This window comes from Heloderma suspectum, chromosome 14 (assembly GCF_057233095.1).
Source record: "Heloderma suspectum isolate Gila_16-S chromosome 14, 16-S_ref, whole genome shotgun sequence".
Classification (NCBI taxonomy): Eukaryota; Metazoa; Chordata; class Lepidosauria; order Squamata; family Helodermatidae; genus Heloderma; species Heloderma suspectum.
The window spans coordinates 23,319,694-23,336,672 of record NC_139471.1 but is presented as its reverse complement, the minus strand read 5'-3'; the positions used below and the strand labels follow the sequence as shown (position 1 = coordinate 23,336,672).

The following is a 16,979-nucleotide window of genomic DNA, read 5'->3' as shown; positions in this document are numbered from 1 at the left end:
CCATCACGGCTATGGCCACGCCTCTGACGCCAGGGGGCGTGGCCATGCCCCCTTTGCCATCACGGCTATGGCCCCGCCTCTGACACCAGGGGTGTGGCCATGCCCCCTTTCCCATCACGGCTATGGCCCCGCCTCTGACGCCAGGGGCGTGGCCACACCCTCTGACGAAATTCAGCCTGCACTGCGGGGGGGCAGCTGGATGACCGTTCTGCTTGCCCTCCCCTGCTCCTTCCTTCACAGGGGAGATGCTCCAGCCCCAATGTCACAGTTCTGAAGAAGCCCACATCCCCTGCAGCCCACATCGGCACAGAGAAGCCCCAGCCCTAGCTATGGATGGGAGGACCGGGGATACTCAGTCTCACCAAAACTCTCTGACCTTCACTTCAAGGCTTGGTTTGTCTCGCTCCCATTTTCGTTGGCCATCTGTTTTTGGGTTTGTTCAAACAGGAAGAGTGGGCGTTTTGAATGGGGAATGAGTACTTCTGTGTGCATTTTTCAAAAGTGCGCACTTTTCCCCATTGCTTTAAGCATGAAAATCCGAAATTGGTGGGGGAGGGGGGTGAATACGTATTTCAAAGTGTGCATTTAAACACACACACACACACACATTTTTCAAACGCAATTGTGAGTTCGGGAATGTGCAAACATTTCCGCAAACAATGCACTGCTGTTTGTGTTCACATTTGGGAATGTAAACAGGACAAGTCTGGATGCTTTGTCAACAGAACTGCAATTCTTGTACCCCCGTTATGGATGTGTGTAAGACACAGGCACCAAAATCAAGTACACCACTAATAAAATCTCCCAGTTACATGCTGTGGGCACATCTGCAATCCCATGCACAGTAACATGGGTGTAAGCAGCTTTGAACTCAGTGGGGCTCACTTCTGACAGCAGAGGTCCAACTTGTCAGTGCATTGAGCTTTAGCCAATGACTGCCAGCCAGGCAAAATGCAACCTTTTAGCTTCTTGTTAGAAATGCAAACACCCTTGCCAAGAAGTGCTCCCATTTAAATGGCTAGCCTGAAGTAGGAAGCCCATCAAAGAAAAGAAAAGCCGCTTCCACCCTCTGCTCAATTACTTTCCTCATTCTCTGACTTCCTGCATGATAATCTGTCACAAACAACAGTCAAACTTGAAAGCCTTGTTATCACCTCCTTCACTTGCCAGAGCAAGGAGAGTCCATCGGTTACCCTGGTGCTCCAGCAGATGACATCACTGATCCTGCTCTGAAAAAGTTCCCCTGTGTCTCCCACCCCCATCCTGCAACACTGTCCCACCCCCAGATCAGTTCCCTCCTGCTGTCTCCACATGGGCAAAGGATGGTGCTGTTTGGTTCTGGTATCTTTCTGCTTTGAATGTCATTCCTACCTTCCTATAGTCTCTGATCTAGCAGAGGTTCAGGATGGGAGGAGAAGGGCTGGTTTGGAAGTGCATGTTCGTTGCAGGGCTGCAACCCCCACCAGCGGTGTGAGGGTGCGTGTGAACGGCTCACTACGCATCAAAATGCCACCGAGAAAGCGGCCCGCCTCGTCTCCGAGGGAATTGCTGCGTTTCAGTCATTTGGGTGAAAATGAACCAAACTAAATTCTCAGCCACCCTGATCCCAAAATCCTTCGGGCGTTTTGCCAGAGGAGGAGGAGGAGGAGGAACCCCAAAATGTTTTTTTGTCTTTAGGCACAATTTCAGCACAGGGGAGCCACTTGAGCATCATGGCAAAGGAGGGTGCAGATTTGCATATAATTTGCATGTGCTAATGTCTGTGTACAGATGCAGATTTGGAAATAATGAGTCTGATCTAAACAGAAACACAGTTAGTGGGGAGACTGTGTCCAAGTGGCTGTCTGCCTGCTGCTTTGTCTGCTCACAGAGAGCCAGTGTGGTGTAGTGGTTAGAGTGCTGGGCTGGGATGGCGAAGTCCCCACTCAGCCATGAAGCCGCTGGGTGGCTTTGGGACAGTCACTGGCTCTCCACCTAGCCTGCCTCACAGGGTTGTTGTGAGGGTAAAATGGAGGGGAGGAGGACCACTTCAGTGGCCATGGGCTCCTTGAAAGAGGAAAAAAGGCAGGGTTTAAATGTAAGAATAAGGGACCAATCCTAGGGCCGCTAGTCAGCGGCTAGACAGCCATAGGATAAGTCAGTTTCGAGGAAATGGCCTCGGAGTCCAGGCTGGAGAACCGACCTTCCTGCCCTCCTGCGCTGCCTCGCAGGCAGGTCGGAATGGCCCCACACTCCATGCTTGGAAGAGGAGCACGGAGAAGCGAAAATGGGGCATTCCGAGGGGCATTCCGGGGTGGGGAAGGCATAAATGCCAGTACAACACATCCTAAACAGCTGTCTAGCTGCAAATGCAGGGGGGCTGAAGCACAGAGGGGATGATCCCCTCCGCGATCCTCTCGCCATGCATTGGATAGGCGGTCGCCTCCAACTTTGGAGGCAGCCACCTATCCCCATAGGATTGTGCCCTAAATAAAGTAAATAAAACTGTGGATGGACAACTCCAAGGCCCCTTATGCCCTCCCTTCTTATGGTTCTATATCTTCAAACCAAACTTGGACTAGACCACCCTTCAAAGAGAGGACTGTCCTCTGTGATGTAGGACACCTGGCCACTCTAGTTCAGCCACTTCTCCCCAGGTCTTGAGCCCATTTTGACTCCGTGACACCAGCAAGCCTTCTGCTGCTGTGGGGGAACTAAGGTGTTGGAGCCCTTCCTGGTGAATCTTTTCTGCCCCTGCAGGTAGGGAGGCAGGGATTCAAAGTCCCCCCTTTGGGGAGGGCTAGAAAGCGGCTCACCCTCCAGAGAGCAGCCCCCTCCACCCCCCTCCTGTCGCATCAGAAATATTAAATTATCTTTCATTTCCTACAGCCCATGGGGGAAAGACAGTTCAAAAGGCGGGCTGTACGGAGAGCTAATAAGGAATATGAATCCTCATTTTATTCGTTTTGATCAGTGTGTGTGGAATCATAATTGCGGTAATAAGCACTTGACATTTCCTCTGCACCTCTCAGCACAGGTTGGCTGGGCAATGTGCAAATCGGACTGGATTTAACGTGACAACTTGCCATGCGGTTATTTAAATATTGCTGGCGGGAGGATTGTACTCAGACCTGCTGAACGGAGGCAGCTGCCTGGGGAATCAAATTTGCCGAGACCCTCCAATGCAGCTCCGCCAATACAAGCCTCCATGTTTTCAAATGGCACCATGTGTCATTTGTGCACACGGACTGAATACAGACGCAGATTTATATTAATATCATAGTAGTGGTAGTATTGTTATGTGCCTAAAATGTTATGAGTGCTGCTCAGGGATGAAAAGTTAAGACAGTCCCTTCCTGCTGGGTCTTCTGCTGGTATAGTTTTCATGCCACTGCTTGCATTCCACTGACAAAACAGGACTTCAGCAGAATCTGAGAGTGGCCATAGGATTCTGTGGAAGTCCTATAGCTGCTATAGGGTTCTGGACTGGAAAAGGTTTCCTCCTCGAGGGGAGAGGAAATTTGTCCAGTCCAAGGACCCAATTCCCATCTCGGGGGCTGCATTCCATGTGTGTGCAGGGCCAAGGCAGAGTGGGCGGGGCCCAGGTGTGATTCTTACAGATGTTACACCTATTCAGAAGTAAGGAGGACAGGGCTCTGCATGTCTACTCAGAACTAAGCATGAGCAGCATGTCAACTCACAAGTAAGCAGGACAAGCCTTGTTAATTTGGTCTTGTTTAACTTCACAACTTACACTAAATGGGTTCTGTAACCAAGCTAAGACCAAACAGGTAAACAGGACCACAGACTAAAAGTCAATTGAAATCTATCAAATGCTTTATTTAGGAAACTTACAAAATTAAGGAAAGTCGCAATTTTTTTTTTTTGCTATTGTGTTTTTTTGCTACAGTTTTTGCCATGTTTCAGTTTAGCTTGAAACTGCATGTAGCAAGCAGGAGGATGAGAAGTCATAACAATAATGTTAGAAGCTCAAGTCGTTACCTCACCAGCTACATTTGTAGTGCCAGTTTTATCAATTGCAATTCTTAATCTCGTATTTTTGTTACATTCTCTTTCACTGTGATCACAGAGAAAGTTTCTAACCCTCATATAACCACCATGCTACTTTCTTTAATTTTGCAATTTTCTTAAATAAAGCATTGAATAGATTTAATCAGACAAACTGGAGAGGGTTCAGAGGAGGGCAACAAAGATGATCAGTGGACTGGAAACAAAGCCCTATGAAGAGAGACTGAAAGAACTGGGCATGTTTAGCCTTGAGAAGAGAAGACTGAGGGGAGTTCTGATAGCACTCTTCAAGTACTTGAACGGTTGTCACAGAGAAGAAGGCCAGGATCTCTTCTTGATCCTCCCAGAGTGCAGGACATGGAATAATGGGCTCAAGTGACAGGAAGCCAGATTCCGGCTGAACATCAGGAAAAACTTCCTGACTGTTAGAGCGGTGCGACAATGGAGCCATTTCCCTAGGGAGGCGGTGGGCTCTCCCACCCTGGAGGCCTTCAAGACGAGGCTGGACAGCCATCTGTCAGGGATGCTCTGACTTGGATTCCTGCATTGAGCCGGGGGTTGGACTCGATGGCCTTGTAGGCCCCTTCCAGCCCTACTGTTCTATGATTCTAAGATTTCAGTTTTTTAGTCTGTGATCACAGAATCATAGAACAGTAGGGTTGGAAAGGGCCTACAAGGCCATCGAGTCCAACCCCCTGCTCAATGCAGGAATCCAGGTCAGAGCATCCCTGACAGATGGCTGTCCAGCCTCATCTGTCCAGCCTTGATGATGTTCCCTGCTTGGACTAAGATTGGTTACCCACTGCGGTGTATAGAACACATTTGGTGTGGGTTCTGAAGTTTTAAAAGGCCCATATTAACAAGGCTCTGCATGTCTACTCAGAAGTAAGCAGGACAAGCCTCTTCATGTCCCTCAGCCAGCAGACTGTGAGTATAGGATGGCTCTAAGAGTCATTTTATTATTATTATTATTATTATTATTATTATTAAATTTATTAATCGCCCATCTGGCTGGTCACCCAGCCACTCTGGGCGATGTACAGCGTACAATAAAACAGTTTAAAACAATAAAATTCTACAATAAAAACATTTTCTAAAATACCCTAACCCACTCCAAATGCCTGCCTGAACAACCACGTCTTTAATGCACGACGGAAGCTCATTAAAGAGGGGGCATGGCGGAGTTCCCCAGGGAGGGAGTTCCACAGAGTTGGGGCCACCACAGAAAAGGCCCTCTCCCTCATCTCCACCAGTCTAGCTGTCCTGGCTGATGGGACAGAGAGAAGGTGATCCGAGGCTGATCTTGTTAAGCGGCCTGTCTGGTGTTGCTGGAGGCGCTCCTTAAGATAGGCTCTTAAGGACACTCTTCCCCCTCCCAAATAATAAAGGCCCCAAACATTGCAACGTTTCACCACAGGGAAGATGCTCCAACCCCCTGATAATTTTGGTGGTTCCCCTTTTCTCTACCCCTCCCAGGTCCATAATGTCCTTTTGTTCAGAGGCAGTATACGTTACTCCAAGTTAATGGTGGGGCAGGTTGGAGGCAGTTTGCTGGACTTGATCCAGCAGGGCTCCTCTGCTGTCCTTAGGACTGGGATGCCTTCACAGAGCATGCAATTAGCTTATGGCAGGGGTGCAGAACCTCCAACCCAGGGGCCTGATCCAGGCCACCAGGCTCCCTATTCTGGCCTGCAGAGTCTCCTCAGGCGCCTCCATCAGGCCGGCCTTCCCCTTGAGGAATCCAGACTATTTTCTAGGGTGCTTCCAGCTGAAGCTTGTATCATGCATTCACCCTGCCTCCTCCACGGAGGTTTATGCAAGGTCCAAATGTCCCAAGTTTCCATTTGTAACCCTCCCATGTCTTCCCAATGTTTCTTCTCTCTTTTTTCCTTCCACAAAATCTTTGTTAAGAAGGAAAAGGCGGAGTAGCTGTGCAATGCTTTTTGGCTGGTAGTGCTGGGAGCCCTCTGTCTGTCTGGAAGCACGCCTAATCTGCTGCATGAAGGGTGTTGTTGAGAGAGGTGTGCAGACGGCCTCTCAAAATTCCCCACCCCATTTGTGGGCAGAGAAACTGGGGGGCCAATTTCACCAAATTTCTCCAGAGGGAGGAGAAATCCTCAACAGCTGCCCACAGGGGGGGCTCAGCACTGGTCGCAGTCACGGCACAGCGCCTCTCTTTTTTCGGAAGGGTTGTCGGAGGTTTCTGCTCTACCGCTGCAAGCGGCAAGAGCATTCACTGTGTGGGCAGCCTGGCTCCCATTTTGCATCCACCACCTTGCAGGCAGGGGGGGCAGTGCTGTGCCCAGCTCCAGGGAAGAGGTGGAGCTACTGCTGGGCCTAAATCTGTCCTCCTGAAAGTTTTCTTCCCCCGTGAAAGCAGCTTCCATTATTTTAATGCCTCATTCTCAGGTGTTTTATAATTTGTTTTTGTGATGAATTTGAGCTTTCGTTTGAGCTTATCACTGCGAGGTGACTGAGGGTGCAGTGTGGGTGTTTTCTTTCTGTGACACATCTCCCCGTTGCACTGCTGCAGCCTCCCAGGCTGCCTGCACTTCATGATCTGAAAAGGCCCTAGGGGAGGAATGACCCCACAATGTCTGCCCCTGGCTTGAACTGAAGTGTGGGCAGCCAAGGAGGGTGCAAGCTGCCGGAAAGATGACTATACAGTGAAAAACAAGACACTTGCACACACTCCTCGGCCACCTCCTGAGTCAGGTAAGCACAAGAAAACCCAACCCAATCCATGAGAATTTCTCCAAAATTTTCTTCACCGTTGCTTTTCAAAAGCAATTTCTTTTCTATCAAATTGAAGGAGAATGGTTGGGAAAACATGTGGGAGAAATTTTCAGCACAGCACTAGTGTTGTTGTTGTTGTTGTTGTTGTGTGCGTGTGTGTTTATTTGTTTGTTTATTTATTTATTTATTTATTTTATTGCATTTATACCCCGCCTTTTTTCCTCTTGCAAGGAACCCAAGGTGGCGTACATAATCCTCCTCCTCTCCATTTTATCCTCACAACAACAACCCTATGAGGTGGGTTGGGCTAAGAGGCGGTGACTGGCCCAGAGTCACCCAGTGAGCTTCCATGACCGAGTGGGGACTTGAACCCGGATCTCCCAGCTCCCAGTCCTGCTCTCTTGCCACTACACTGCACTGGCTCTCAGTGGTGTAATGCACTGGAGCATTCAAAATTATGACTGCACCTCCATTTGCAGTCCAGTGCCTACAGGCCATGGTTCTTCTCTTTCATGTGCGTAAAATGGGCATCTTTATTCAAACAGAGGTTGCTGGATAGGAAGTTGTAATCCGGGCTTAATGTATCTTGTTGGAATCCAAACTCTTTGGACAAGGTAGCTTATAAACCAGATCAAGCCATAAAAATGCCCCATGGACAGTGAGGCTTGGCGTGTATGAACTATAGTCTGAAATATGGGAACCACGGTACCCTTCACACTGTGCTCATTCCCTGTTTAACTGCTGCTGTCTCGGACGTGCCCATAACACCACGCAAAGAGCTCTGCTGGATCAAAGCACAGGTCCTTCTAGCCCAGCGTTCTGTGTGGCACAGATGCTCCCAGGAGGCCAACAAGGAGGGCAGGTTCCTCCCAGTTGCCATTCTGGGAGATGCCCCCCCTCCCAAACTGGAGGCCGTCTCTGCTAACAGGCATCGGTAGCCTAGGGATGTACGAAAGTCATTTACCTTTTCGTGGATTGTGCTCGCAGTGGGGGGGGAGGCGCTCCGTCCCTCCCCCCAGAATCAATGGGGGGGGGAGGTGATACGGTCCTTCCCCCTGGAATCCTGCCCGGCCGACTCTGCTCCGCGGCGGCTCCGCGGAGCAGCCAGCCAGGGCCGTCCGCAGCCGGAGTTCCGGCCACGGACGGGCTGGTGCGGACGCAAATGGCGGCTGCCGTAGAGGCCGCCATTTGCGTCCAGCCAGGCTGCCGTGATAGGCTGTGTAAGTATTTACGTAGCCTATCACGGCAAGCCAAGCAAAAAAAAACAAACGGCGTACCATTTGCGTTCCCTATTTTTCGCCATTTTAGCCTACGTAAATATTTACGTAGGCTATTACAGCAAAAAAAAGGAGAACGCAAATAGCATAGCGGGTGCTATTTGTGTTCCTTTTTTTTTGCCGTTTACCCTACGTGAATATTTACGTAAGCTATTACGGCGAAAAAAAAGGAACGCAAATAGCGCCCACTACGCTATTTGCGTTCCCCTTTTTTTCGCCGTAAGAAACGGCGAAAAATAGGGAACGCAAATGGCGGCCGCCGTAGTTGCCGCCGTTTGCATACGCCATTTTTTTGTGTGTGTTTTTGCTTGGCTTGCCGTGATAGCCTACGTAAATATTTATGTAGCCTATCACGGCAAAGACCAGGATGGAAATGGTAGCCGCGACAGCCAGTTGAAAGACCAGCCGCCGCCGCTGCCGCCAGACCCGCTGCTGCCGCCGCCGTCTGGAACATCCGCCCCAGGTAAGCCTCGTCCTGGGCGGAATCCACGGGGGGCGGGGGGGCAGGCCATTCTGCCACGGATTTTGGGGGGCCGAATGCCAGTGCATTCGGCCTCACTGAAATCCGTGGCGGAATTCTCCGCCGTCCCTATCGGTAGACCTCTCCTACTCCAGCATTTTGTCCGGTCCCCTTTCAAAGCCATCCAAGCTGGTTAGCTGCCATCCCCGCATGTTGTGGCAGCAGATTCCACAGGTTAGCTAGGCCAAATATGAAGATGTTCTTTCTTTGGTCTATCCTGACTCACCTGCTTGTCCATTTCATCGGCTCACCCTAAGTTCTAACGTTACTAGAACGAGGAGGGACCCGAGTAGATTTCCCCCCTCTCCACTTTCTCCGCACCATGCATATTTTTTTTGCACCTCTATCACATCTCCCCTTACTCACCATTTTTCGAAGCTAAACTTCCCCAAACATTGTAAACTTTCCTCATGGGGAGTTCCTTCCACCCCTTGGTCATTTGGGTGCCCTTTTCTGCACCTTTCCCAGTTCTACAGCATCCATTCTATTATTTAGTCATTTAATATTTGTGATGTTTCTGTCCCTCCTTTCCTCCAAAGAGCCCAGGGCACCGTCCAGGATCCTCCTCCACTCCATAAACAATCCTGTGAGGTAGGTTAGGCTGAGAGTCAGAGACCGGCCCGAAGTCACCCAGTGAGCTTCCTGGCCGAGTGGGGACTAGAACCCGTGCCTTTGCAGTCCCGTCCCTGGAGGTGTCTCCCAACGACTCTGCTTTGGGACAGCTTGGCTCCTCTTGGCCATGGGGGGTCCTGGTGTGCTACTGGGCCCAGCAGCCACCTAGGCGGGCGTTTTGTGCTTCCAGCTGACCCTCTCTCCCTCTTTGTCGCGCCACGTCGCCTTGCACGTCGAGGTGACATTGATTTCTGTCTACCCTTTCCAACTTCAGTTGCCATGGCAACGGGATTCTGTCTCTCCTCCGTGCTGTGCCTTTTTTCTCCAGTTCGGAGCATTCTGAAGAGAGGCGAACCGATCGGGGAGGAAAGGCAGGCGCGTGTGCGCGTGCCTGGTTTCGCTTTCTCCTAGTAGGTGCTGTTGATCATGGTGGCTGTGATGTGCTGAATAATTTGACAAAATGATGGCACAAAGCAGCCGTGATGGCTCTTCTTTTGAGTTGGGGAGGGGGGTGTCTTTTGTTTAATGAGCTTCTACCATGCATTGTAAACTTGGTTGTTCAGGCAGGCATTTGGGGTGGGTTAGGGTATTTTTAGAAATATGATGTTTTAATGATGGGCAATTTAATTAATGTATTATGTATCTGTGTTTGGGGCATTTTTCTGTGCTGTGGCCCTGGATCTAAGCCAGCAGTTGGTCTTCTCCTGAAATCCATCTCCTTGGGGCTGTGGCCATGTTTCCCAGGCCCGGCGTGAAGGATCAGTATGGTGGGGACCAGCCAAGGCCCCACACGCCAGCAGGGCCCCACTGACCAGAGCCCCCCGGAGTTGCTCCTCCTTTTCATCATTGCAACCTGCTTGTTCACCTGACACCTTTCACTCTGGCCCAGACAATGGTGGTGATGGGGAGGGGGAGCAGAAGATGCTACGGCCCACTTGCTCCCCAGCTCTCTGCCTGAACTAGGGTTGCTCCAGAATTTAATTCCTCTTTGAAAATCATGTAAACATGTCCTGTTCGAAACCCCAAATGCAAATGCAAGCAGGAACACCATTCGCGCTTGAAAGTTTCGAGAAGTCACTTCCGAAAATGTGCCCTCGCACACATGTGTAAGGGCACATTTCCCCCCAAATTTGTATTTCCCCACTTTAGCCTGTGGGGTGAAGTTGCACATTTTTGATTGTGAAAAATGCACGCTTTAAAAAATGTGCATTTTCCCTGATAGGAAAAAAAAAGATGCTCACAGTCGGGAATGCAACTTTGAAGAGGAATTTGGAGAATCTCGTGTTTGCCCATCCCTGCCCTGAACTCCGGATGATGGAAAACAATATCAATTTCCCTGCAGTGTGACAATCTGGAGATATCTGGGCTGCTACGTGGATGTCTGTTGCTGCTGCTTTGCTTTATTTTTTAAAAACAAAACAAAACACCAAATTTGATCATCCTTTTACAAATTTATATTTAGTGTGGAAAGTGAAAAGAGAGAAATTGGATTCAGCTAACCCAGTTGAATTTCTGACTCTTTTTTTCCCTGTTAAATGGCTGATCCTCTGCTGGTACCAGATCAAGCACTGCTTGGGTTTGGAATGGTGAGATCTTCTTAGTTTCAAAAGCAGTTAACCATTCAGCATTACAATGTATGTGTGTGAGTGTGTGTGTGTGCATGGGTGTGGGGGTGGGTGGGTGTCTCTTGTCTGAAATGCACAAGTCTAAAGCCTTCCTTGGGTTCCTGGCTTCGGTGTAGGGCTAAATCAACCTCCCCCAAACTGGTGTCTTCCAGATGTGTCAGCTCGGGGAGGTGGTCTGGAAGTTGCATTCTAGCACAACCGGAGGGCACCAGATTGGAGGAGGCATGTTAGAGGAACCTTTTTGCCTCACCCAGAAAGGTGTTTCTTAATTATTCCTCAAAAGGTGCGGTCAAAAACAGCCTCTGATGCATGGGGAGGGGAAATCTCACACTGTGAACGGCCAAAACAGCTCTGTCACTGGGCTGCAGCTTAGATCCCTGTGCAAATCTCATTTCATTCATATTTTGCAATGCCAGTACTAGTGAAGAGGCACTGTAGCATTAGTGGTGAAAAGGCCCAACTCTCAAAAGCAGCAGCAGTCAGCAGAAGGGGCATAATGCACTGGGCCAACTGCGGGGGGGGGGGGCCCTCACATGACTGAAAATTCCTCCAGTTTTAAACAAAAATCTATGCACATAGAAATCTAGCTTGTCAGGGGAAAGGTAAGGCCTAGAATCCTCCTCAGTTGCATGCCACATTTTCTATGCACAGGAATAATATTTTACTCCACTGGGAAGAACATGCTTCACGTGAGCTAGTCATTATTCATTTTCATTCTTCAGTGACTCATCTGTTATTGGTACTCATTCATTTGAAATCCATTCATTTTGTTCCATTCATCTTCATTGTTTGGGTTTTATTTTTCTTCTAACATTTTTCCCCAGAGGCAGGAGCTGACTTCGGAAGCTGCTCCTGGCAACTACCGCCTTTTTCCCAGAATGCACCTGGCATTGTGCCATTCTGCAGAATTCTGGGGGAAAATATGATGACAAAAATGGTGTTGCTGTATTTGTGGCTGTCATTTCTCCCTAGAATGCCCCAGAACAACATAATATCTGGGGAAGGGCAGGGGGAGATGTTGACTGCCAGGAACAGTTGTTTTAACTCACTTCCACTACTTTTAGAGACAGTAACCTGTATACACGTGCACACACTGGCGTGAATGAGTACAAGTGAGAATCCCATTTGTTCCCTCAATTCAGGAATGAATGAAGATTGAATGGAATGGGCCCCAAACACACACACACCCCTAGTCAGAAGTGGTATGATCCAGAACCGATTTTATCACCTTAAGTGCTGTTTGAGCCCTGAGCTGTAAAACAGGATGCCCTCGCCTCAAAACTTGTAAGAACATAATGTAAGAAGAGCCCTGCTAGATCAGTCCAAGATCCATCTAGTCCAGCGTTCTGTTCACACAGTGACCAACCAGCTGCCCATGGAAAACCCACAAGCAGGACATGAGTGCAACAGCACCCTCCCGCCCATGTTCCCCAGAAACTGGTGTACACAGGCTTATTGCCTCTGATACTTGAGGTAGCATATAGCCATCAGGACTAGTAGCCACTGATAGCCTTCTCCTCCAGGTATTTGTCCAACACCCTTTCAAAGCCATCCAAGTCAGTGGCCATCATACATCTTGTGGAAGTGAGTTCCATAGTTTAACTCTGTGCTGTGTGAAGAAGTCCTTCTTTTGATCTGTCCTGAATCTCCCACCAGTCATTTTCATGGGATGATCCTGTTGGGTTCTAGTATTATGAGAGAGGGAGGAAAATATCTCCCTATCTACTTTCTCCACACTACGCAGATTTTGTACACCTCTATCATGTCCCCCCAAGTTGTCTTTTTCCCAAACTAAACAGTCCCAGATGTTGTAACCTTCCCTCGTAGGGGAGTTGCTCCAGCCCCTTGATCATTTTAGTTCCCCTTTTCTGCACTTTTTCCAACTTTATAATATCTTTTTTTTAGGTGTGGTGACCAGAACTGTACACAGCATTCCAAGTGTGGTCGCACCATAGATTTGTATACCTCTGCATAGACTCTGCAGATGGCTTTAATTAAATCTCTCTTAACCTCTCTCTCCCAGCCTCAGTCTCCTCTATCTGTAATATGGGGATGATAATGACAATAATAATGTTGGCCTACCTGTTAGGGTTGTATCTGAGCCCATAGAGTCCCAAGGCAGCTCTGATTCTGAGGAAGAGATTCAATTTGTGGGAGAGGAACTCTCTCAGACTTCAGAGGCGCAGCTGGAGGGGGAGCCCCCCCGCTCACATCCCTGGGAGCGACAGTGACCCAGGCATGGAAAGGGAGGGACAACTTGAGCTTTTAGATGTCAGGCGCAGGCACAAGCGAGAGATTGCAGGAGCCAAGCTTAGGTGCTCAGCGTGATTGGGTCGATGTCAACAGCTGCGCCCCGAGGCCCCACGGGAGAGGGGGAGATCTTCCCCTCCTACCCCTTAAGTTCAGAGGGTTGCCGCATTTTTCCCGAACGAAGACCAACTGACATCCTAACCCTTAGAAACCCCTGGTAGGCTGTTCCTTTGTAGTTCCCCTGAGGCTCAGGCAATTAGCATCTGTATGCTTCATTAGGTTGAATGGAATTAAAGCCTTGGAAAGCAGTCCTTTTGTCTGAGTGTTGATTCTGGCTACTGGAGGATTCAGTAGGCAACAGGGACACCCTGACACTACCTTACAGGGTTGGTGTACAAATTACAGAAATGGTGGATGCACTTGGAACCCACTGAAAGTGCTCCATAAATGCTACATATTATTATTAGCAAGTGGTCTGAGGACAGTCATGGAAAGAAAATGAGCTCAGTCTCCCAGACGCCTACCAACCTTTTTCTTGCTTTGTAAGACGGGGTGAAAAAGAAAGAAGAGAGATTGAAATAAACAAATTTGAATAGTGCCTTAAATCCAGTGCTAACAAGTAGGCATACAGCAGTTGCATGGGGAGAACTGACTCTGCTAATCGTAATTGCCACAAAATCTATGTTGTTCGCTCACAGATGGTAACATACAAATGTTTGTATGCTAAGGGAAAGATGGTGGGAGGCAGGCAAAGCCCAGTCAGACTGATGGATTGCCAAGCCAATATCCACAGTTTCATGATGCGTTTTGAACATACGTCCTTCCTCAGGCTCTCAGCAATTATATTATTGAGAACAATATGTTGATCCCGTGCCGTCTCCTCCAGCTTGATGCAGAGAAGTTTATTCAATAGTTATGCAATTGTAGGGAAAAGAGGATTCTTGGCACATTTGCTTATCATATTAAAAAGAAATGGGCCCTGTTATTAAGCATGGCCGGAATGGCCAGATGTAAACAGTCCTGCAGAGTGGTGGAGGCATTTTGCATTGAGAGACGGGATCAGGGGCTCTTGTTTAATGCCAACATCTCTTAGAATTTTAATAAATGTAGTCTTTTTCCACACACCCCCAAAAGCATCTCACAAACCCAAACTCTGGTTCTGCAACAGCCTGCCATGCTTCCAAGTTCTGGAAAAGCATGCAAGGCAGTGGGCTTTATGATTTATCTGGTCCCTTCAGTGTAGTTTGTGCTTGACAGCATAAGGTAAGTGGACAGGTTCCTGCCCCCAGGAGCCTACAATATAAAATTTGCCGCTGGAGGAGAGAGAACAAAGCAGTCACCCATGCTCTGAGTGTGTTCGGTCACAGAGCATTGTGTTCCTATGATTTTATGGTTGAAACTTGTGCTGCAGTGGCGGTATTTTGTTCTTGCCTCTCCTTCTTGCCCTCACTGGAAAGGGCACTGTGAAGAGAGCTGTCAAAAATGGAAGCACCAATTTAAACTTCTAGAGCAACAGGTGAGAGGCATCAGAAATATTGTGACACAGTCCATATTGCAACTGGCTGTTTATTTATTTATTTTTTAACCTTTATGGTTTGGCACTATTAACAGCAGGCTGACTAATTTCTCTGTCTTTGTACTATGGAGGGGGGGACTTTAGTGGTAGAGGTAGCTTTGCATACAGACGGTCCTAGGTTCAATCCTTGGGATATCCAACTAAAAGAGGATCTCTGGTAGCAGGTGATGGGAATTACCCTTCTGTCTGAGGCCCTGGAGAGCTATTGCTGCCTGTCAGTGCAGACAGTATCAGACTAGGCGAACAAATAACCTGACCTTGTATTAGGTCGTTTCCAGTGTCCCTGTATTTTGTTTGTAAAACACGTATTTTCCCCTTTGCATCTGATGGGTGTAGGGCTGCAATAATCTCTGCATTCTTTTCTTAAAAAAAAAAAAAAATCAAGAGTCTAGTCCTTGTGGATAAAAAAGAAGTTACATGCTACCTTGAAAATGCACAGACATTTGTAGGGAAAGTTTAGCGGGGTTGTGCTGGGATTTCGCCTGTCAGAAGTTGGGAAAGGCTGTGTCTTCCGCATTAATTTCTCTTCTATACAAATGCTGATCATGTGCCCAAATATTATATATCTGCGTAAAAAGCTGGAGCTCAAAGAACCAGGCAACTAATTCCAGGCACCCACAAAGGCACTGGACTTGCCCTTCTTGAACAATACATTGCGTCTCTCCCTACCACAGACGCCACCACCCGTGCTGTCTGACTTTGAAGCAGAATGGAGGGCGTTGCTAGGCGTTGGCTCATAGGGCCCGAGCCCCAAATCTATTTTCCAGGGGCCCAGGTCTATTCCACAGAGCCCTGCATGTCCATTGGTGCATATGAAAGGTTTCTTCCTCCGCTTAATTGCCATGCAGGGGGCAAGTTTCAAGGGGGAGGGAAGGGTTAACTCTCCCCTCCCTACATGCTGCAACACCTCTCCATATTCCCCTGCATGGCAACACAGCTGACGGAATAAAATTCATTGGTTTGGGATGACCTGGGTCAGGGGACAAAGTAATTGAAGAACTGAATTTGAGGTGATTTGGATGAGGCATTAATTGGCTGGCTTTGCCTCCTGTGAAATTTAAATAATTCCTAGCAATTATTTCTAAATTTGCATAAATAAAACATGCAGATTTTATGTAGATTTGAGTCATGTGGGCCTGGGCCCCAAATCTTTTCAGTGCCTAGCAACGCCCCTGGTAGTGGGGTCTCAAAGATTACTTTTTTTAAAAAAAAAGTGGCATGAGAGAGGAGCCAGCTGTTTCAAGGGGCTAAGGGATCAAAATTTCCACTTCCACAACCTAGGGATCAGTAAACGAGTGATTTTTAAGCAGCTCAAGGCTGTTCATTTCCCTCCCCAATGCTCATTTCTCTTCATTCTCTCTCGTAAACATGAACATTTTTGAACAGGAAAATTACACATGTTTCCAAGCCCCCCAATGTGTGCTCCCCCCCATTACTTAAAGTGTGAAAATGCATCCTTTTGAGAAAATGTGCATTTTAAAGTGCACATTTTTTTCAAAAAGGACCTGTTTTGCAAAGACGATCACAAGCTCAAAAATGTGTAAGCTTTTCCAAAAATCCTATCCTGTTTGGAGTTGTGAGCGGGGCATTTCCGTCAATTTTTTGAATGTGAACAAAAGTCTTGGATTCCTACCCCATCCCTGTCTGAGCCATTGAGTTGCCCCCCTTTGGATCCTGGGTTATATAATCTGCATGACACAGAATTTGTCTTTTCTGGGCGCAGACTTTGGATATCTTTCCAGTGCAAAGGATAGGGATGTATGAGAATTTCATGTTTGCTTCCAAAGCATGGAAATATGCCATGTTCAAAGCCCAGACAGCACAACTGCAAGTGTGAGCACGTGTCTGCCAAAAATGTTTGCAAATTACTGGGCGTATGCTCGTATTTGATTTGCACAACTTCCCCAGTTTGATTTGTGCAAATTTCCTAATTTGCAGACGTTTCCCCTGCAGGCTGAAAACCCCACTTTAGTCTGTGGAGGAACGTTGCACAAATCTGTTCAAATTTCACGTCCAATCACTACTTGATTTGCACAATTTTCCTGTTTGCACAGAGCGAGCAGTGGCCACAACCTGAACAGGAATCAGGCACGAGACAAGTGGCAAGACAGTGTTTGGAGAATCCTAGTGATCTCGAACATCCCTCATTCATCCCTCCCTAGCAATGGATGACCTACCTAGTGGGATGGGAAGAGAGGGAGAGGGAGAGGGGGGGGAGAGAGAGAGAAAATTCATCTGCAAGATTGCCTATATCCCACCCCCCTTTCTGCAACCACTTCCTCTCCAACCTCCACTCATCTCAGAACTGATTTAATAAAGGCATGAACAGGTAACATCCAGTGACAGACCCTGCGCACGTGTGAGTGAACGACCCA

At 48.2% G+C, this 16,979-nt stretch overlaps 1 protein-coding gene across 1 annotated transcript in view; it reads left to right on the top strand.

Moving 5' to 3' along the window:
• Positions 1 to 16,979, top strand: part of DAB2IP (DAB2 interacting protein) — a 259,030-nt gene that overhangs the window by 35,679 nt on the left and 206,372 nt on the right. The window lies entirely within an intron of this gene.